We start from the raw sequence: 22,894 nt of genomic DNA, 5'->3' as shown, positions 1-22,894 counted from the left end.
TCTTTTCATTGATGATTGCACTACTTTGAATTGTCTTTGTTTCATTTCATTTTAAACTGCCCATCCAGTTTTGCTTTGGGTGTGCGTGTATAAATTTTCAGCAGTGCATGAAACTTTTGTTCCGAACCAGAAAGTTGCTATAAAAAGTTTTGCTGTGAGTGCTGCAGCTTGCTGTGGAAACTCCTGCCCTTAAAAATGCTTCGTTTGTTCTTGTGTGTCTAAGAATCCCTCATTTCCTCCACTAAATTCCTGTCTAATTAAAAAAACAGTACATCATGGTTAAATAAAACTGCACCCAGGATAACCCTGATTTCCATATGCAGATTTATCTGCACTGACAGCCCCCTCTCCCTCTCAGCATTTCCTCTCTCTCCTCTCTCTCTGCCTCGTTCTCTCTTTCTCTCCCTCCCTCTCTCTCTCTCTCTTTTTGTCTCTCTTTATGTCTATGGCATTGTGTCTGAATAATTTTCAGGCCTTTTTTTTTCCTTCCTTCTCATATGCACACGCTAAAAGAACTAGACAAAGATACAAGGTGTTTGCTGCAGTCCACATCTCTAGGAGAAAAAAAAAAAAAAGCTCATGATTACAGTGCCACTTTTTTTTTTTTTCTTTTTCTTTTTTTTTTTTTTTTTTTTCCACCTATGCTCAGTGATTAAACTTCCCCAGGATGGGGAAGAAATAAGAGGTGGAATTGAAATAGGGATGAGGAAAATACCATTGCAGCAGCTGCAGTCAGTGGTGTCTGCTGCCAGATGTGTGAAGGTTCCCGGGGTCCTGGACACTAAAAGGATGCATAAAAATATTTGGAGACAAAAGCTGCATCCTCAGTGATCATTTTCTGTATTTAACATGGCAGCAGGCACCGTGTGGAGAAATCAACAAGCTGGATGTTGAACTGGACTTTCCTCCTTTCTAGGATGAAAGGATGTGATCTATCCCGTGCCAAAAGGGAGCTGAGGTAAGAGAGCTGATCCAGCTCTTGCTTTTTCATTGTATGTTTTTAGCATCGTTTTTTGAAACAATCTATGGATGGATGTTTATATATTTGTGTATTTGTGTATTTGGTTTCTAGTCACTAAGTGATGCTTTTTTTTTTTTTTCTTTTCTTTTTTTCTGTCTTTGCATCAACCAGGAGAAAGTTAATTCACAATGTATATTCAGAGCTCGTTCAGGGGGGGTCATTTTATGGGGTTATTTTTAATACATTTTTGTTTCCAAAGAAGACATAAGCAGTGACATCATGGTCGACTGCTGATATTTGCAAAGTCTTTTTTTTTTTAAAGACAGTAACTTTGCACTATGAAATTGTGCTTAGAGATTTGTGTGCTGTTTTTCAGTTGCATTCTAAATATTGGAAGTCTTATTAAAGCGATAGTGAGATTTTTTTTGTTATTATTTCTAGCACAGAAGCGATGAATGCTGCATAATTAAGTACAGTATTTAATTTGGCTGTTGTGAAGCAAAAGAATAAGGTAATAATTTTTATTGTACTAATCAGACTCAAGATGTTCTCTGTGTTAATTGGGTTAAAAAAATTGCAGTACTTATTAGAAATTCTAATTTCACAATGCAGCACTGACAATAAGCTCAGCCAGTGAATTATTCACATCTTTAATTTGCTCTCTTAATGACAGTGTTCTGTAATCAGAGTGCAGCGACTGCTTCCTATGCATTATGTATGATGTTCAGGACTTAAATGCAGGACATTATGAAGCCTCTCAGTTGCTCAGTAATTAGTTTTCCACAAGACAGGGCTTAGATATTCACAGATAAAAGTCTACAGTTGAGATAATGTTAAGGTGGTGACTCATGCTAACAAAAGCAGGAAAGTTCAAATTTAACTACTCTCCATTCTCCCTTACTGTGCAGGGGGAGGGGAAGAAAGTCTCCAAAACTAACCCGTCGCGGTGAGTACACTACAGGCTGCCCAAGGGGAAAACGGCTGCTTTATTTAACTGTCTTTTTTGGCAACTTTTCTTACTGGGAGGTTGGAGGGGGAGTCGTGCTTTGTGCATCTTTTTAAAGGTTGTGAAAAGGGCAATCATGTGCCCACCAACAGAGAGTGATTGTCTATAGCAGAGATTCCATGTATTTTAAAGTTATTGGTTTTATCTGAAGCATAGACGTTTGTAACTTTGGTCAGATGGCAGTGTTTCTACATCTACTTTGTTAGATGTAGAAACTTTGTGAACACCTGATGCTTGCTGTTTTGCTGCTTTACCATTTTTGGATGGCATGGTCTATTTTGTATATTTCATTTTATGAAGGATGTTTAACTAACGATTCAATTCTCACCATCCAAAACATAATGTATAAGGCAAGTTTTTTTTGTTTGGTTGGTTTTTTGTTTTTTTCTTCCTCATATCATTCACCTGGTGTTATGTCAGATGATTTAAATGTAAGGAATTTGTTGAAATGAAATTAGAGAATGTTACTTTTTCATGTTTAGTGGCTTGTCAGGCTGGTAGCTGTACATTTCTCCTGAGTTCTTCCATCTGAACAAGCATAAATTGTTATTGGAAACAGAGTAGATGAACTAGGGAAGCTTATTCAATTATTCTGTGATAACTCTACAAAAACTACTCTGAAGTAAACATATGCTCATGCAGTATTTACAGGATTGTTACTCTAATTATTAACAATGATCTACCATTAAGTGTCTTAGACTCAAAAGAAAACTCACAACCAAACTAAGTGAAACAACATCAAAACACCAAAAGTAACGCAAAAGATAGTAAAGTACAGATGAAGGACTAAGAATGTTGGGTACATTTAGAATTTTGAAGGTAAACAACATAAAGCTAATTCCTTTAGAACTTTTCCATTAAAGACTACATCTGGAATTCTGTGTTGTTATCAGCTGTTGATAGTGTTGTCTGGTTTAAAGGCCTTGGAACCAGTTAGTGAGTCACTGCTCTTTGCAAGCGAAGTCCTACATACTGTGACTGGATTAGACATTATGTTTATATATAGCCCAATCCTGAAAGTAATTATTATTAAACTATTAAATAAGGAAGCTGCAGACTAAATCAGTGTAGCTAGGTGATGCATAACTAGATGTTTGCATCTGCAACCAAGTGATCATCTGCATGAACAAATTGACTTCAGTCTTTTGCAGAGTGTGACTTTCATTGCAAGTCAATATTCCACATCAAATTGTACTGATGCATGGTATTGGTATCATACAGCTGAAAAGGACTCCAAGGAGGTGTCATATCCACCCTCTCATTCTTCAAAGCCAAGATCAATAAAGTTTGTTTTAATGGGTGCTTGCTGACTGTTCTCAAAGATTTGTTGTGATTACTTACTGAAATAATCTATTCCAGTGTTTCACTAGCCTTGCCATTAAAATGTTTTTCCTGATTTTTGATAGGAAGCCTGGCTTGCTGAATGTTACTTTAGTCTGTTATTTTTTGGCTCTAGGGTTACAGGGAACTTATTTTGCTTCTTGTAGGAAACTTTCATATTGGAGTTCCTTAACCATGTTCTAACTGTTTTCATCTCTCAGAGAATCCAAACTTGTTCTTTTCTTGTTTTGAAAAAGAAAATCTTAGGGTTGTTTTGTTTTGTTTTGTGGCATTTTTGATCATTAATTCTTGTTGCTTTCATCTGAACTCTTCCTATTTCTTCTTTCTTTAAATGCACTGCTCCAGAGTCAGGCATGGTGTTCCAGCCATCATATTAATAAATTTTATTAATATTCTAAAATCTACATTTTCATCTAAATAAAGGTAATTTTCTCACTTTTGTTTTTAAGAAAGGATTAACAGCAAGACTTTGATCTTACAAGTGTAATGATATCTGTTAATCCAAACAACAGTCTAGAAAAATATGAAGAGATGCAACATGTGTTTGAATGAGTTTTTAGTTTAAAAGTTTATGCTCCAGCAGTATCCTGTATCTGTTACCCTTAACTCTCATGATTTAATGGTACCTCGTTATGACTTGACATCATACTTAATATCTGAAAGGTTAAATCCTCCATGTATTTTTTCAAGGTTTACAAGCACTATCAGAGTGACAAAACATTAGCGCTCTAAACTGTTCTAAAGCATCTTCATGGCCAGAAGAAGTTAAAAACTTAACTTTTCCACATATTTGCCTTGGATTTCCCATTTTGGCGCTGAACAATCCCAATTTGAGGCAATAAAAGGATCAGGGGAGAAAGGTATTTGTGGGAGCGGCAAGACCATAAGTGGCAACTGGAAATTAAGGTCCAGATTTAACTGTGCAGTAAAGATGAATAGTATGTTCTAGATTTAAAAAAAAAAAAAAAAAAAAAAAAAGTTAGAAAGTTATTTTGTTCTATCTAGTCTGGCAAATTCATTTTACATCTGAACTACGTATCTAGAAAAGAGCAAATTGCGGTATACTCGGTTATGGTAAAGTGAAGGTCAACTCCTTTTTAGTTTATATGTGCCTGAGTTGCTGTGGACTGGGAGAACAACACTTCCAAAGCAACAGTGGGAGGGTCATATTGGAAGAATTAAAGATGGTGTAATATTTACAGGGAGCAGTTTTAATGTAATCTGATCATGAAGATATGGTGGCTACCAAAGAGAAGGACCTTTAAGTGATTACACAGGTATCTAATTCATATGTGCTTTTAGTTCCAATGTTTAGGAATATTGCAAGTTTTTTTTTTTTTTTTGAGAGATGTAATTTATATTTATTTACCTATTCTAATATTAGAAAGATGAGAAAACATTTTTAACTCTGTGTAATTTTAATCTAAAAAAAAGTTAGGAAAATCAGCCCATAATACATAGGTCACTCCAAAAGTAATGCCTCCTATTTATTTCCCTGGAAGCTACAACAGATATAAAGAGCACAATAACGCTATTTGATAGAGAAAGTTGCCAGCTACAAAAGAGCATGTTTCAACATAGTCACCATCATTAGCTATGCATTTTCATCAGTGATGAACAAAAGCCTGCATGCCATACTTACAAAAATCCACACAGGTGGAGGTGAGCAACTGTTTCACAGCTGCTATAATGGTATAATTGCTAGGAAAATGTTGCCCACACAGTCCATTTTTCATTGGCTCAAAAAGATGGACATCCAAAGGTGCGAAATCTGAATTATACAGTGGATGCGGTAGGACAGTCCAGCCAAGATTGGCAGTGTGCTCCATGGTCTTCAAACTGATATGAAATCTAGCATTTTTATTTTGCAGGAGAAGAGTTTTCTTCTTCTCTGGCCTGACTCTGGAAACTTGAGTCTTCAAGTTAGTCAGTATTACAATCTAGCAGTCAGAGTGATTTGTTAGTCTGAATTCCAGGAAATCCAGAAGGATCACCGCTTTCCTATCCCAAAAGACAGTCCATGTCTCTTTACCTGCTGAGGGCTGGAACTTGCTCTTTGATGGGGAATTCACGTCGCTACTTCATGGAGTACCGTTTTGACTCTGGCTTGTAGTAGTGACACCACATCTTGTCACCAATGAGAATGTGATCCGGGACACTGTCAACCTTCAGCCTCAGATTGGTTCAACCTGTGTGTGCTTTTGTAGGATCCACCTAGCACAAACTTTGTAATAGTCCAACACTGCACCATTGTTTCCAATGCATTGAAGCTGATATGGATCCATACAGTTCACTGGTCATAATCCAGATGATATATGCTCATTCTGTCATGACAGATCTGCATGGCTTGTCTTTCATATCACAGTCGCTGCTGCTGAAATGCACTACCCAACTCCTCTCTGTGCTCACATCCACTGTTTGGTGCTCATAAATGCTGAGTAAGCATTACTGAATGTCAGTGGGAGCAATTTTTTCTGCATGGAGGAATTCACTGATACGTCTTTGATTCAAATGCACTTCCATGTAGGATATCATTGTATCAGACTGCTCCTCTGCTTCCATATGTCACATGGCATCCAAACATAATGGAATATTGGTGAGAAGATACAACCTCTACTGCCATACAACCAACATCTGATTCTGATGTTGTGGGACATCATCATAAAATAGGAGGCATTACTTTCGGAGCAACCCTCATATATTTAAAGGCGTGCTGTTTTATGGTATTATTCATCTTGCTTCAAGCTCAAGTACCATAATAAACATTAGGTTCTGAAGTTGTATGATGACTTAAGTATTTCCAAATGTCTTGTCTTAATCTAGACGAATAATGCATTCCTTTCAAATGCGTAATTTTCATGAAAAACAATGGGAGCACTACATTGTAGAAGGAATAATGGATACATATGCCAGGGTCTCTCACTTTTGAGTCACTGTTTTAACGTGAATGACAAATTAGATAGAAAGAGAGTTACTGAGAATATTTTTTAATTCCAAACTTATTTGTTTCTCTTCATTTAAGAGGATGAAATGACAGTAATCAGAATTTCTGATAGAAATCTCAAATGCATGTATGTTTACCAATATTTTCCAGGATATGTTTCACAACAAGATCGTATGTTTTCTATTCAGTAAAATTCCGTATAATTGACTCAATTTCAAGGATGCCAACCTAGATATAAGCCCATGTATAGATTTTATAAAGTACAATAGTGATAAATATTCATACTATAAACACAGTTTGGGCTTTTTTGTGTGTGTGTGAAGTTGAACTAGAAATAGCATAATGTACTGTGTGCATTCAAATATTCAATCTTCTATAAAATGTAAATCCATAAAATGTTACAGTCCTTATCTACATTCATAGAAGGACATTCATAGAAGGAAAAAAAAAAGTAGTAGTAAGGATTCTTAATGCTGCACAAAACTTCTTGCTACTTCAAACCATCTTCTGTTGTGTTTTGTGATCTGTACATTCCTACTGTATTCTCAGTGTTCTCTGCAACCTGCTCTCATGCTAGGAATTATTTCATATTCTTAATTAAAAAAATTGGTCCAACTTCCATTGCTCTCTTATTAACTTTTCAGCCATTCTTTTTAAACTTTTCTCCATGCTCTGTTTGAAGCTCAGGAGGCTTTTACTATTCCCAAAGCATCCCTCCTTACAATTCTCTTTTGTTATGTTGCTACATGAGTTGACAACAGTTAGGCTGGCTTGAAATCTCTCCCTATCACACTATCTTTTTTTTTTTGTTGTTGTTATTTTCTCATAGTATCCTATTTCTTGTATCTCTGTGTTTAGATTGTAAGGTCTCTAGTGAAAATACTGTTTTTATTACTGTGCTTGTAGAAAGCCCAAACAGAGGGATCTTAGGTTCTATCTTAGTACAATAAATAGGTGTAACAGTGGTAATACAAATAATGCACACTGCATAGTTATTTTAACTGCTACTCTTTTAATTCCTAGTAATGCAGAGATTTTTCAACTCAAAAAACTTTGCAATAGAGTTTCATCTGGGTCCTGGAAACATGATAGGTTGGGGTGGTAGGAAGCTGGAAGAAAGAATGAATAGCGGCAAAACAGAACTTATCCTCAAAATATTTCTGTTCATTAGTTTCCATTTATTATCTTTCCTTCTCCCTCATCATCAAAAATACACTAGGTCCAATAACATTTATGCTGAAATCGTTTTGTCTCTTGGGCACATAAATTGGTTCTGGTGTGTGACAAACTAGGTACGGCTGAAGGATTGTATCAGTTCATATTAGACTGAGTGTTGCTTTGGTTGAGAGTGGCTGTGGTGGAGCAAAAATTTTCTGTTAAAAATTGGTCACAAAGCAGGGTGGAGGCACTGTGGTGCAAAGAAGGATTGGGATGTTGAAAGGCAGTGCAACCTTCTGGTGAGGTACTGAAATAGGGATCCATGAGGGGTTACGGGACAAGGACAGATAAAGAAATATGTCTGAAAAAAATGCAATTCAGACCCATGAGTTCTTGAATGCAAGCAGGCTTCAGAATCAAAATCAAGCTGGGAGATGACAATAGAAACTAGGCAACATCAACAAGGAGTGTGTTCAAAGAATGTGGTGGAGAAGATGATGCACAGTCATGGAAGAAATGAATGCTTTTGAGATATGAAGATATTCATACATTTTAGAGGTTGGAGGATAGATTTCTGGCTATCTGCTGTATATTTGATGGTATTATCAAATGTAAAGAGACAGAGGTAGGTGGAAGGTGCAACTCTGCAGTCCAGTGTGAAAGAGCAGGGACCTCTGGCTAAACGATATCACAGACTACCATTCTTTAAAAACAGAATATGTTTTACCAGCACTGAGTGGGTATGTAATTAAGTGTATTTAAATGAAGGAACTTAATCAGAAAAGAGTATTATTCTGTGATATCAGATCGCGAATTCATACAGTCTGTCTGTATAATGTTGGCGAACAAGACTGGTCTCTTGCTTTGCTAGTTTGCAAAGCTCTTGTTCTCATGACTTGTCCAGACAGCATATCAGTGATCTGTATGGGTATTCACGTGTTTGTCACATAAAGACACTGAATGTAAATCACATTGTCAAACAGGTGTCTAATAAAGCAAAATATCTGTGAGAATTATGATAATCACTCAAGAACATGGGTCTCTGATAAACTGCGTGTGTGATTTTCAAACGTAAACTATTTTGTCCATTCTTGTCTTAGCTTTGTAATACTCCATTTTCATTTTCTCAGTGTTTTGTACTCTTTGCTACAATGCAATCAAAATTTTGGATGACTGTTGGGTTCTTCACAAATCTTGAATAAACAAATCTGTTGGTTTTATTTTCTGAATTTATTACTAATATTTTTGTGGTGGAAAGAAAAAGTACTCTGCATATCTCAGTCCTTATTTAGCAACCTAGAAAACAGAGATGTTATTTTTGAAAAGGATACAAAGGCAATTGCTTAAATTCAGCTTCTCATTCTACATAGCTTATTTGTCTGATTTCAGAAGCTCAGTTTGTCTTTATATCTCAGTTCCTCAGCTGTGTAATAGAAATGGAAGTCTTCCTACATTTTGCAGAGAAGTTCAAATCTTTTTGGACAGTATGAATTTTAATGCAGGTTTTCTCTCTTAGCTTGTTATTAAAGCATACCAGTGATGTCTTACACTCATTTAATATGATTTAAAGACTCCAGAAGGCTTTTAGATACTCTAGGGAGTTTGCACAGGACTAGAGTAAATGTATAAAAACTGGTTAGTATCAACAAGTATGGAGATTAACATGTTTCTAACTGTCAGTGAAATTAAGTTCTGTTGAGCATCTATATAGTGGGTCTCCTGAGAGGAGGTAGAGAAGGAACTGTGTTTTAAAATGGGATGGGAACCGTTTATGGAAGGGATCATTTACTATGTGGCCTGAGAAACATTTTTCACATAAAACATTTTCTATAGCAGTATTGTATTTCTAGAATTGCAAGGGAACTCTACCAAATTACTCAGTCTTAAAAGGAGTTCTCTGTTGAAGTTTCCAGATTTGAACTGAATTTCTTACTTTTATTTTGTCATTTCTTTGAAGTTGTCACTGCCTTTTACATTTTTTTCAGACCTTTACTATGATTTCCCATTGCTCTGTTTTTTAGAACTTGCCAGCAGCACAGTGATATAGTGCCAAAACTTTGCTTCATCCATTTATATTTCATCAGCCATGATATTTATTTCAGCATGTTGGATGAGATTGTCTGAACTGTGTGTCATAGAACTACTGAAGGCCTGGAGCGTGTCCAGAGAAGGGCAACAAAGCTGGTGAGGGGTCTGGAGCACAGGCCTTATGAGGAGCATCTGAAGGAGCTGGGATTGTTCAGTCTAGAGAAGAGGAGGCTCAGGGGAGACATTATTGCTCTCTATAACTACTTGAAGGGAGGTTGTAGTGAGCTGGAGGTTGGCCTCTTCTCTCGTGTGACTAGTGATAGGACTAGAGGGAATGGATTCAAGCTGTGCCAGGGAAGGTTCAGGCTGGACGTTAGGAAATACTACCTCTCAGAAAGGGCGGTCAGGCACTGGAATGGGCTGCCCAGAGAGGTGGTGGAGTCACCGACCCTGAAGGTGTTCAAAGAACGTTTGGATGTTGTGTTGAGAGACATGGTTTAGCGAGAACCATTGGCGATGGGTGAATGGTTGGACTGGATGTTCCTGTGGGTCTTTTCCAACCTTAGCGATTCTATGATTCTATACTGTTTAGCAAACTACACTAAGAATATGTTTATCTCCTATTCCTTCCTTTCTTCCTTTCTTTCTCTCTTTCTCTCTTTCTCTCTTTTTCTTTCTTTCTTTTCCAGATGAAGATGAATAGTAAAGAAGCTAAGTTATTTTTATTTAAAGAGATTTCAAAGTCTAATGGGAACCAGTAAAAATAAATGCTTTTTAAAATGTGTGAGGAAGTCAATATGGGTTGTCTGAAAATGAGCCATTAGCCAGTACATTATTAAAATAACTATCTACAAATACCATTTTTCATCAGTTGAACTCAAAGCATTTGCCAAAGTAAATGAGCGTAACCTTCATTTTGCAGATGTCCTGACAACCTAATCTGTAAAACAGAGATGTAAAATGATGTAACCTTTATTTTGACAGCAGTGCAGTTAAATAAATTTGGCTGGAACAGTCATCCTAGCTGTTAGTAATAACAAATTTGAGCATGACAATACAAAAGAACTGTTCTGAAGTGTCTATCATGGATGAAAAAGGAAGTGTTTTCTTCCTGATATCTGGTGGCGTCCCTTCAAAGAGCTAGGTCTGTAAGGAAACTTAAAATAATGCTGCTTTTATGGTATTGTCTCTAGATATTCATACAAGGATGAGTATACATTTCACTATCCTTTCTGCAGAGAAAGATTTTATGAGCTAGGAGGTCATCATGGTGTCTGATCTGAAACCTCCAGAGGCAAAATTCTTCCCAGGAATAGAGAACTGGAAGTTTGTTCACCAGCCAGTGGAGTAATTTTCCACTTCAGAAAGTGCCTTATGTTTCATTCTGTCTACAGTATGTTTAGTAAACAAACACACACAGAGAAGCTGCAAAGAATTATAATATTTTTAGAGATTCCTCAGGTTTCATTAAGAAAGTTGTATACTGTAATTTACCTGGGGCACTTATATGACTTAGAAGTATTAGAAGACATTAGACAATATTAAACTGTCCTTATTGTTGGTCTGACATGAGAAGTTTAAGTTTGGAACACTGGAACTAGAGACCAGAGGGATTAAACTGACAGCTGCCTCACTTTGAGATTAATCTATAAAAATGAAAATACATTTTCATGAAAACTGTACTGGAAAATGTGTCTCACATTAACTAGTGGGCATAAGTAATGAATTGTATATAATTGCATGTTGTATATTCATACCAAAATACAGAAACTGCTATTTCTGAAAAATGAAAATGGTACAATGGTATTATGTAACAGATTAGATCTAATAATTTCAAGTAAGTTGATAAAGGCTGTAAGATGTTTTAATTTATCTCCTGCTTACACCAAGTTCTTGTCAATAAGTGGCTATGTTTTGTAGACTAAATAGTAAAAATAACCTCTCTTGGGTCAGAGTGCAAATATGAACTGATTTTTCCATGAGGATGTGTCAGCCCCATTTTAGAAAAAGGACTGAGGAAATGGTTCTCTCTTATCTCTACTTCGTTCAGGGAAAGAACACGTTTTCAATTACACTGAATTAATGGCTTCTGTGTTTCACCAAGGGACCACCTCTAGGTAGCCTATGCAACTCCAAGCACACAGAGCTCACCTCAAAAAGGAGGTTGCATTGTCCCTTGTCCTGGCATGTGAACAAATCTGGTTTTCAGCAAAAAGCAAACAAACCTTAAGATCTGATCATTTGAATACTTGACAAAAGTTAGTAGTTTTATTCCAGTGTGCTGGACAGCCGTTCATTGGAATAGATGTTTGGATAATCAGATATTAGAGAATGGATTCTTCATACACAAACAGAAGAAAAAGAGCTCTTTTTTGTTCTAGGCATAATGGAAAACAGTGACAGTTTTGTTGGTTGAAATGATGAAAGTTGTTCAGACTTCATCTGGAGACTTATTTATGTTTTTATTTTATTTTAATAGGAAATATGATGAATAGAATGGCTAGCAGTACTTATAAGGAAAATCCAATGCTTTATTTTCAAATTGGTTTACTTTAAAGATTTTTTGAAATATCATCTCTTTTTTAATTTTCAAGTTCTTAATATGCAGTTTGAGGTTTATCACAGTAATGTAGATTTACAAACCTTTATTCTCTGGAAGTTGTTTCTTATATCTAAAAGTTTAGAATTCACATTTTTGATTACTTTTGAATATTTTGATCTTGATTGTTAGTATTTACTTGAGTCACAATTTATATAAGAAGGGAAGGAACATTTTTAAAATAAATATTGCCTGTCATCTTTGCTAGTTGAACCTCTTGTAAATTAGCGCTATTTGAAATCAGTTCCATATCTTGATACTTCTTAAACCAAGCTATTAATAGCACAGAAATCAGCTAGATATACCAGATAATCATAGCCACAAAAGCCATCTATCCATTATAAGTAAACAGTATGATAACCCAGAAGATTTTTTCCAACCCTAAAATTAGTGTTAATCAAGCTGATTATGTCATATTTGAAGTGCAGTGACACTATCTGTGGTGTCAAACATAATATCACTGAATTAGCGTATTGTTATGTCCAAGCTAATGTATCGTACATGTTAACACACCAGTTAAATTGGACACAGCTGTGCACTGACCAAGTAGAGCTTACTTCTTCTGGTTCAAGAACTACTTTGATCCAATCAAACATGGGGGATATCTTCCGAGTACTCTGCTGCAAATATAAACTGCACTCTCTTGTCATATTATTTTTGAGTAGTAGACTTTGGAAAATTAATTTTCAAAATATGAGTGGTCATCAAGCTACTAAATAATTGAAAAGGCAATGTAGATTCCTAATTCATTAGTTTTAGCACTGTTTAGGAACTTGATTTTATTCTAGCTCAAATGTAAAGACCATTAATAAAGTATACTGTCATGCAAGACTTAGTATCATGTAAAACTGTGGCAGGAGATTCTTCTATCTAAATTCTGCTTTGTTAAATGACATTGATTACGGAATAAGTATGAACAATCTTAATAGCATTGTACTCCAACTGCTGTTATGTACAGAATTATGCAGTGCTTCCAGAGAGCTCCAGTAAACGTAGATAATGATATGTCTAAAATGTACCTTACTTACTACTTTCTGTATTGTGAGGTCTCTCTCTCATTTTTTTTCCCCAAAAAGTAATTTAGCAGGAAATAAGTGAAAAACTTTCTGACCATACTCAGACGGAATTGGTTACTAGAAGTGATCAAGAGAAGCAGAGCAACACAGAGAGATACATAGTATTGTTACACTACTGATTTGTTTTAGGAAGCCATGTGGAAAGAACCAACAGTCTTTGGTCCAAGGAGCTTTATATTCTCTCAGAATCTACAAAAAATGCTGCTAAGTCTTATGTCTTAGTAAAGGTATGGTGTTTCTTTCATTTAAAATCATTTAAGCATGTTCATAATTTCTTATTCAGAGAAATCTGATCCATATCCTGAAGAATAAGGTCAGGTGCCAGGCTTCTAGAAATAACAGCTTCCAAAGGAAAGCTTTTACTGCTTCTTCTCTCTTACCCTGGAAAACTCCACTGCATATGCTGCATTCTTATTTCCTCACTCTTCTCTGTTCGTCATTTCTCTATTCTTTTACAGTGTATAGTATTTGCTGTTTTACCCTTTTCTCAAACAATTGTTTTGTAATGAATTTGTAACAGTTCTGTAGTTTCAAATAATCCTCTCCTTTGCCTCAGTAATTTATAATCAATGGCAAAAAAAAAAAAAAAGGAAAAAAAAAAAGAAAAATTATCCAGTTAGATATTTTGTGTGCTTTCTAAAAGCACCACTTTTATTTCTTAATGCTGTAGAAATTTTAGAATTTCCAGTTAAAAAAATGTCATTTCACATATTATCTCTGTGTCATTAATTTTCTTAATCTAGGAAAATAAAACAAGTAGGAATATGTGTAGCAACATAAAATGATAAATTGTAAAAAGTGGGAAGTTGGTAATACTGTTTTATTAGAACCATCTCTGGTAACAACTCCTCTGATACCTGTTATATGTGCTCCTGTATAGCCACTGAACTAACACAGAACGTCTGCTGCTTTGGCTGAGTTTAAATACTCTCCTCTGATAACCTAGTAATTTGCCAGTTGCCTAAAATTGAAATACACAGTCCTAACCTGTTAAAGAGAATCAGACTCCACACATCCAGAAACGCATATGAGTAGATCCAAATGCAGAACCAGATTTTAAGTGTTGATTATTTCGTATTGTTATGTTTTGTTTAGAAGTTTATGGTTCAGAGGTAGGGAGTATTTAAATCATACAGGTAAGTGTACAGGCACTCCCTATGGTGCAGCCCTAGGAAAGCAAGCAGAAATGTTTGTTTATTTAATAACGGATTTCCTAACATATGAACAGACAGTAAGTGAAGATAAGTGAGTAATAAAACTTTACAGTCAGGACCTGTTCATATTCCAAAGATTTCACATTGTCTGGAATTCTTCATCTAAGAAATATTTGAACGAGTGTTCCCCTTACAGTATTATTGGCAGTTACATGTCATTTTTAGAAAATATTTTATGTACCGTACGTTGAAATTCATTTTCCAAGAAAATAATTGAGCTCTTACATAATTGTGAATTTTCTGTGATTATTCTTGCAATATCTTTTCCTTTGGTTTTGGTCAGTTGTGTTTCACTGAAGCTTTTACCCCAATTCCATTTATTCTATAAATAAGACTGTCATCTTTCTAGAGAGCAAAGTTATCCAAGTTCAAGCTCTTGCACAATATGTATTTGAAAAATGATAATTCTCTTGTCTCTTCTCTCAGTAAAACTAATAATTAACTAATTATTAACTAATATTTTTTTTTCTCCAGTAATCATTGTGTGGACTTAAATGTTTTACTGCTTTATTAAAAAAAGTGTAAATTTGAATTTATTAGAGAGCTTGTTATACTTAATGAATTCTAAGCTTTCTATTATTTTCCATTATGTGTCTTCTAAATTTCCAGTTATTTCTTAGAAATAATTTTGACTTTATGGCTTTAAGAAATAAAATTGTATGATTGCTACAATTACTCTTTTTGCTTTTTGAGCATTTTCCTAGCTTATCCATCCTGGCTTCTTGCTCTGGGTTTGAATATCAGTATACTGAAAAGGTGATAACCATTAATCTGTACTAGGATTTTACTTGTTTCAGATGTTTCAACACTTATAAGCAAATGACTGCTTTGTTGTGTCAAAGTCTGAGATTTCTGAATCAGAAGGGACAGTGAAAAAAGGTTTGTAAACTTTGTTCTAATTGGATACACGTATTTAAGTTTCATTCTTGAACATCATTAATCCATACATGTGACATAATTTTGTATGAGTTTAGGATATTTTCCTAAATCCAACCAATGAAACCTTCTGCAGAAAAGTAAATAGTTCTGATGGTTTATTAGCATCTCAGTTGTCTTAATATCATAAAAGTTGATTCAGATTTGACACCTGATGTAGGAAATCCTGGAATTGATTCTTGAAAGGACTTCACTGTTCTTCTGAGAAATTTACATAGGAATTTTAAGATGGAATTTGCTGTATTTGATACAGTGCTGGGGGGAAGTCAGTACTCCTCAGAAGAAACTGTTTAAAATGCAGCTTTAAAATCCTCTGCTTGTTTTGCTTGGATGAATGATAACAACTTCATTCCAGAAGTAAAGTTGTCTTCTCTTCAGTCATTTATTTCAAAGCAGAAGCTTTTCTGTACTTCATGTTTTTGTATGTTTTGTGTTTATGTACTTGTGTGTTTATCCCTTTTCCTTATCATAAGAAAATCCTTGCTGTAATATGCTTAATTTTTTTCTTTTCAATTAGATTATTTTTAATGTTTTTACAAAATACTCAGGTTATGATTTTGTGAACCAAGACAAACATGTTGATCATATATTGTTTCTTTTTTTGAAGCTCTCAGCTTTTACTATAACATTCTAAGGTAGGTTGTTTGCTTTCTGTGTTGTAGTGTGTTATCTGATCACGAATGAGAAATATGGTCTTCTATGCAAATAATAAAAAGTAAAAATGGAAGTATATCCATAAGGGGAAGATGGATAGCCCTCAAGATAAATACTATATGAAGGCTGAGTCCTACACATTTTTTAGGAATGACATTGGTGGCTATTTTGGAACTTCTCTTTTTCAGATCAGAAGTTCTAAAGGCCTGAGAAATGTGTCCTATCTAATATGCTATTTTATGATATTAAATGTTTCAGCAAGCTTAGGAGTTTGGCTGATTTTTCCTTATCCATTAGATGTCTCTCCTTAACATATTATCAGGAGTTTTGGTAGTTGTTTGTTTTAGCATTTGCAATTCATTCTCTCTCTCTCTCTCTCTATTATTTTTTGTTCTTTCCATTTCAGTCTCACTGGTTGCCTTTATACACAGCAGTCTATTTTTATTTAGTTTTTTTCCCCCCACTAGGAATTTTTTTGTTGATGTACATACTTTGTCCCCTTAACCATGTTTTATCTTCAGATCTGTTAAAATAGCATCTTTCAGTTTCAGGGTTGATGCCAGTGAGTTTACAACTTCTTCATACTGTGTGCCATAAGTTTGCTGGAATTGAAAGAAGATAATTTTAAATTCACTTTGGCAAAATGTTCAATTCAGGCAGAGATTTTATTATTTTTTAATGAGGTGGCTGGCAAAGCTTTTGTACTGATCCTTCCATTATTTTTTTCCTGTATTTTTTGTTATACTAGAAACTCCTTGCCTATCACTTGTTACAGGCAGTCAAACCGACATGCTTCATTTAGTAACCAGATAATGTATTTAGGAAGGAGTAGTATCTCCTTGTATAATGGCAGATTTCATCCTGTATACTTCAGAATAATGAAACAGGTGTCTTAGAGTGTGATCTGAAGGACAATTTTCAAATGCATTTATAAAAATTTATTTATAATTGTCCTCTAAATTGAATGGATATACTTAATAGACTGGTATCATAATGAAAATATGGGTCTTGTTAACACTGAATAATTGAACTTGGTGGGAAGCCATGAAAAGTTCCTAATAGCTGTGCTACTTCTGGAAATTATTATTCCTTTTTTTTTTTTTTTTTTTTTTTTTCTGGCTTTGGGGAAGATTGTTGCTATGCAGTCTACAGGTGCTTTTGCCTGCTGAGAAATGGAATATGGATATGATGAAAAAGCTGAAAATGTGGAGGATGGTCCCCATGGCCAGAGAAGTCTGTTGTGTGTGATAGAAAGCTGTTATTTACCTTTGAGTTTAGCTAAAGAAAGGCAGCAGTCAGCAGATGCAATTAAAATATAGTGAGATTTCAATGTTCTTTAAGTTCTGAGTTAGGAAGTTCTAAAAAAATAAATAACTTTAATAAAGTTGTTATGTATGTAAAGAGGAACAGAAAGTACAAAACTGAGGTCAGTACAGTTTTCATTTATCTCTTCTATTTTGACATTTTTGTTAGTGAACTAGAAGATCAATAAAGACTAATTTCATTGGCAATGATTAAAAAGTACATAGGAAAGAACACTCAGGATGTGTATCGTTGCTTCCAAGGGCACTTTGTATAAAACATAAAGTAAATTGAATGGTTCTTTTTGTCTAATTGGCTCATATATCATAGATTCTTTAGAATACTAAATGTATGAAAGAAAATTTGTGGCATTGGATACAGAAAAAATATATATTTTTTTGTTTTTGTTTCACTGATTTTCACACCCTCCTAATAAATACTTGTCTGGTATTTCAAGGCCATTCATAAAATATGAAATCATAATAAATATAACTCATAACATCAGTACAATACAAGGAGTGTATAATGAGAGGAGAGGAGAGGAGAGGAGAGGAGAGGAGAGGAGAGGAGAGGAGAGGAGAGGAGAGGAGAGGAGAGGAGAGGAGAGGAGAGGAGAGGAGAGGAGAGGAGAGGAGAGGAGAGGAGAGGAGAGGAGAGGAGAGGAGAGGAGAGGAGAGGAGAGGAGAGGAGAGTTTCTTTAAATTTCTCAAAGCTAAGGAGCAGCCAAATGTGCTTGCAAGCACAAGCTTGCACAGCACGTGGTCCAGCTGACTTTGAGCTGTATAAGATCAACAGGAGGAAATGATGAGTTAAATAGTAGATAATTGTGCTGCATGGAATGGAGGCATCCAACTTCCACCCTAATCTGTTGTTTAGGGAAGGTTTTTGCTTGTATAGGGCCTGGATCTGGAAGGTTCTGGATAGACTGCCAAAGCTTGACCAACTGTATGACTTATGGGTAAAGATAAAAGAACAGATCAGTGTGGGTAGCACTGTAGTGGGTGTCTGCTATAGGCTGCCTGACCAGAAAGAACAAATGGATGAAGCCTTCTACAACTGAAAATGGCCTTGCATTCTCAGGGCCCTGAGAGGGGGGGCTTCATGAGGACTTCAACCAACCAATATTTGCTGGAGAGATAACAGAGAGGAGCAAGCAGAATCAGTCCAGAACATCAGTGACAACTTCCTGACCCAAGGGATAGAAGAGACAACAAGGAGAGGTGCTCTGCTGGCCCTCATACTGACAAAAGAGGAAGAGCTTCTTGGGGATGCAAAGTCTTAAATACATCCTTGACCATGAGATAGTGGAGTTCAAGATCCTGAGAGGAGAAAGCAGGACAAAAAAACAAGGTCACAACCCTGGAATTAAGGATCACTGACTTTGGCCTCTCTAAGGATCTAGTTGGATGAGTCCGATGGGATAAAGTCCTGGATGGAAGAGATGCCCAGGAAAACGGGTTCAAGGACTACCTCCAAGCTCAAAATGGTCCATCCTAATGAGCAGGAAGTCAGGCATAAATGCTAGGAGGCCTGAATAGACAAACAAGGCCTGTGACAGAAAAAATGAAAAGAAGCATATAGAAGGTGAAAACAGGGACAAATAACATGGGAAGAATACAGAGACAGATGCTATGTGAGCATGGAGGTAGGAAAGCTGAAGCCTGTCTAGAAACGAATCTGGCAAGGGAAGCCAAAGTCAACAAGAAGAGTTTCTGTAAGTATATAAGTGGTAAAAGGAAGACTAGAGAAAATGTGTGACCTGCTGCTGAACTGAGCAGGTGCACTGTTGACTCAGAACATGGAAAATGCTGAGATAATGAATGCCTTCTTTGTTTTAGTCTTTGGCAGCAAGAGTGGCCTTCAAAAATGCTAGGCCCTGAAAACAAAGGGGAGAGTTGCCATCCAAAGGGAGATGGACAGACTTAAAATGGACCCACATGAATCTATTGAGGTTCAACAAGGCCAAATGCAAGGTGTTGCACTTGGATCAGGTCAATTGCAGACTAGTAGAAGAATTCATTGAGAGCAGTCCTTCTGAAAAGGAACTTTTTACCTAGCTACCGGTAAGGAACCTTAACCTAGCTATAGAAAAAGATTTTCAATTGCAAAGCATTTGGAGATCAAAGATCTAAACCTGTAGTTTTAGACGTGCAGTGATTAATGCTGTTAGTTGTGAATAGGCAGTCAAGGAAAGAATTCTTTTACATCCTTGCTATATTTAAGAGATTACAAAGGCGACAGAATGGTCTTTAAACATTTAAAGCTATTAGTACTTAACAGTGCAATGCACATGCCTGCATCAAATGACTCAATCACACTTGTGAGGCCTCAGCTTTTCTGTTTCTCCCGTTCAAAATACAGACTGGATTGTGTATGCCATCAGGTAGTTATATGACATACCACTAAAGAAAGGTGAAAAAGACAATACAGAGAAATCTATACTCCTTTTGCAGTTTGTGGATAGTTTTGACACCATGCTGAGCAAGCACCTCTTCTTACTCTAGGACAGCACTATTACATTAGCTGTCTCTGAAGGAATTTTCTAATAGAAGTTTCAACAGTAATATAACAACCTTAAGTCTCTTGAATAATCTTACTTTTCTTCCACTATAGAAAGTGTTTAAAAACATAATGATTTGTCATTTAGAGAATATATTACATTTTTATATCTGATTAAAAGTGCAATATAAATGTACTAATAATGTTGCTTAATTTATTAAACCATTGAATATGCACATAAAAGTCTCTGAGTATTACACACTAAATCACAGCATCAGTGTTGGAGATATTTGCATGCGGATCTGAAATTACAACCTTTACAAGGAGGATATGTATGAAAAAAATACCTATGTTCCAAACAACTCACCTTGAATTCATTGGCTCTGCCTGCTATAAACATGTGTTTATACACTATAAACACTATATATACTGTAAACAGGTGTTTATAGTGAACTAGAGACCCAAGAAGAAAAGTGACAAAAAGATTACTGTAGTCAAAATATGTAGTTATAGGCATATATTTCCCTGAGTACTATCTAGATAAACAAAACTTCGAAAAGCAAGAAATAATAATAGAAAAATTTGCTTGCTTTAATACAAGCAAGAAATTTTAGAAATAATATTTTTTAGTCTTTGCTCTCCCTAAATCTTTTTTTTTCCCTCCATTTTGTCTTGTCATCTTTTTGATCCTTCCTACTGTGTGTTTATCTGTATTTCCTTACAAATAACACTAAGACCTTTGGTGATTAGGTGAACAAGTAGTTCTGGACAATAGCAATCTATTAAGTAGGCTGTCATTTCACATTAAATTAAACTCTGTGTAGGTACCAGGAACATATTTTGTTACATATTTATTGTGCTACATTACTAAATTCATTAAGTACATTACCTTCACACCTGTGTGTTCCTCTTTCAGATTTTCTTTTGAAAATATACGTGGAAGAGATTGGGAGCCGAGAGTTAATCTGTTAATTATAGACTGAATTATTATATTGACAAGATCCAAATGTGTTCTATGGAATCCAGACAGTACTGGTTAATACACATCATAATTCTAAACCTGGAATTCAGACTGAACAGAGCTGTAACACTTTTCACTTGAACAATCTCTGTAACACCTCATAGATAATTTATAACTGTGTTTAACTTGGTGTCAGCTTTCATTAGTTGATGTTCCCCTGTGGAAAAATGGATCTTTGTTTAAGCTAGGAAAAAACCAGAAACTTTCTTAGATATTTTAGAATAGTCAGTCTGCATGGCATTTATCAATGGTGAAGCAGCATTGCTCAATTTTTATGAGTAAAGTAGGTTGATGTTGAATAATTTTGGGGGAAAATTTCATCGGTATAGTCCACTGCTCTCCTAAGACTGATGATGTTGGGCCATTTCTGATGCCCCCAAATCTGCTGCCACCAGAATTTCTTTTCTTCATGTCAACGACTGCATTGTTGATCTGAGGAAAAGCAATTTTGTTGCCAAAAAAGATGAAACAATTGGTGCATAAGGTTAGTTGATGTTCTTGCCAATTGCTTCATGGCATTAGATCCTTCTGAATCTTTATTTAAAAATCTCCCATAAAAACATTGGAATACATTAATTCTGTCTGTTACTACTCAATAGAAAGGACGAATAGCTCAGAATATATAAACATTGACATTATTTTTCTCTTGAAAAACAATCTAAACTTCGAATAAATCTTTATTCTACTTCTATACTTCTATATTCTATATAATGTGAGTGGATAGTTAGTCATGGATTTGTTTTAATTGTCTTTGTAAAAGCAACTGAGAATGAATTATTTTCTGTTTAAATAAGCTTACTTATGAAGAATAAATAAAATCCCACTGTTTATAAGAGTGATCAAGCTATAGAAAACTTTATTTCTTATAGTATTATCTAGCACCTGATGAAAGCAGCAAGCAGTAATTCCTTCCTCCCTGTGATACTTCTACTGTCTTTGCGGTTGGTGATTTCTGGCTACTTTTCTTGGAAAGTTCTCTTGAAGTTGGTTTCCTCCTTGTTCTGTTTCTCCTACACCTTTCTACTAAGGCAATATCTACCTGATTCTTCAGCTCTTGTGTGGCTGGTAACGATCTTACACTAAATCTGTAACATCACATTATTAAATCTATCTTTAGCTTATTATTTTTTACCAGATTCAACAGTGAATGAAATAAGAAAAAGGGAAGCAAATTGGTGATATACTTCATGAAATGTTATAGATATTAGCATATTTACTCTAGAAATTGATTGAGAATTTTCTTCCTATAGACATCCTCTAGAACACTATCAAGTTTATAAGATAGTCATCTCAGGGCACTTATTTGGCTGTCTGTACTAAAATGCTGTACAAATACACAAAGTTGACCATGGACATGGACATATAAAAGGGAAAAACATCAGTAGTGATATTTTTATTTGCTTCAATCGCCAATTTGTAATGCCAGAATATTCTCAGTGGCTTTGCTTTCCTTAGTCATGGGCACAGTACTGAGCCAGAATCAAGCACTCATCTGGAAGTTGGCAATGGGTTTTATTGGCTTGCCCATTTCTTTTGATAAGTAGGGCTTTGTCCCTTAGCATAAGTTGTAGTTGACCTTGAGTTGACTGGAATGTTGTTAATACTCAAGAAATGAGTGTCAAACAGTAATTGTGGAGAAACATGGCTATTGCTATTCTTATTGTCTCTTCAGGTGCTGTTACACATTTGAGAGCAGACTGAAAAGCAATATTACGAATGAAACAATGAAAAGAAATAGCATTATTTTCAAATTCTTTATTTATGACTACAGATTTTTCATTATGATTTGCTCTCCACTGATTTGACAATGAAAAATATTAACAAAAAGGTACAACTGAGGGCTAGTGTAGAAAGTTATTCACAACCATTAACATAAAAGCAGACAAATAACTGAATGAACTGTTGTTGGCATCACAGCAAGTACAAAAGTCAGATCTAGTTCTCAGATTTACTAGTATAAGGACTCCCAGCTGGAAATGTACCAGATGCAGGATTTTCTCAAGGTTAAGTGTAATTATAGCAAACACACATACAAATTGCAGACAGAGATTAAATCACAAAATAATGAGGTCTTTTCAACAGGTAGCTGTGATTATGTTCTCTGCCTTTAAGATATGCTTGTGTTTTAAGTATTCATATTTATTCAGAAACTGTA

At 35.4% G+C, this 22,894-nt stretch overlaps 1 long non-coding RNA gene across 2 annotated transcripts in view; it reads left to right on the top strand.

Moving 5' to 3' along the window:
- The first annotated feature begins 728 nt into the window (after positions 1-728).
- Positions 729-22,894, top strand: part of LOC121110281 — a 43,866-nt gene continuing 21,700 nt past the window's right edge. Inside the window, exons 1-3 of one of the 2 annotated variants that reach the window (XR_006938810.1) lie at positions 729-958; positions 1,403-1,472; positions 1,870-1,907. This is a non-coding gene — a long non-coding RNA (uncharacterized LOC121110281). Of the gene's footprint in view, positions 959-1,402; positions 1,473-1,869; positions 6,262-22,894 lie in introns of those variants that run through there. The other variant, XR_005858583.2, reaches the window with a different exon arrangement.

Source organism: Gallus gallus, chromosome 3 (assembly GCF_016699485.2).
Source record: "Gallus gallus isolate bGalGal1 chromosome 3, bGalGal1.mat.broiler.GRCg7b, whole genome shotgun sequence".
Classification (NCBI taxonomy): domain Eukaryota; kingdom Metazoa; phylum Chordata; class Aves; order Galliformes; family Phasianidae; genus Gallus; species Gallus gallus.
This window is presented reverse-complemented; position numbering and strand designations above follow the sequence as displayed.